This window comes from Alligator sinensis, unplaced genomic scaffold, assembly GCF_000455745.1.
Source record: "Alligator sinensis unplaced genomic scaffold, ASM45574v1 scaffold190_1, whole genome shotgun sequence".
Classification (NCBI taxonomy): domain Eukaryota; kingdom Metazoa; phylum Chordata; order Crocodylia; family Alligatoridae; genus Alligator; species Alligator sinensis.
The window spans coordinates 284,871-285,227 of record NW_005842847.1 but is presented as its reverse complement, the minus strand read 5'-3'; positions in this window follow the sequence as shown (position 1 = coordinate 285,227).

Genomic DNA, 357 nt, shown 5'->3' with positions numbered 1-357 from the left:
GCTGGTCAGACCGCAGTTGGAGTACTGCGTGCAATTCTGGGCGCCGCACTTCAAGAGGGATGCGGATAACCTGGAGAGGGTCCAGAGAAGGGCCACTCGTATGGTTAAGGGCTTGCAGACCAAGCCTTACGAGGAGAGACTAGAGAAACTGGATCTATTCAGCCTCCGCAAGAGAAGGTTGAGAGGCGACCTTGTGGCTGCCTATGGACATTAGGAAGAACTTCTTCACAGTTCGAGTGGCCAAGGTCTGGAATGGGCTCCCAAGGGAGGTGGTGCTCTTCCCTACCCTGGGGGTCTTCAAGAGGAGGTTAGATAGGCATCTAGCTGGGGTCATCTAGACCCAGCACTCTTTCTTGT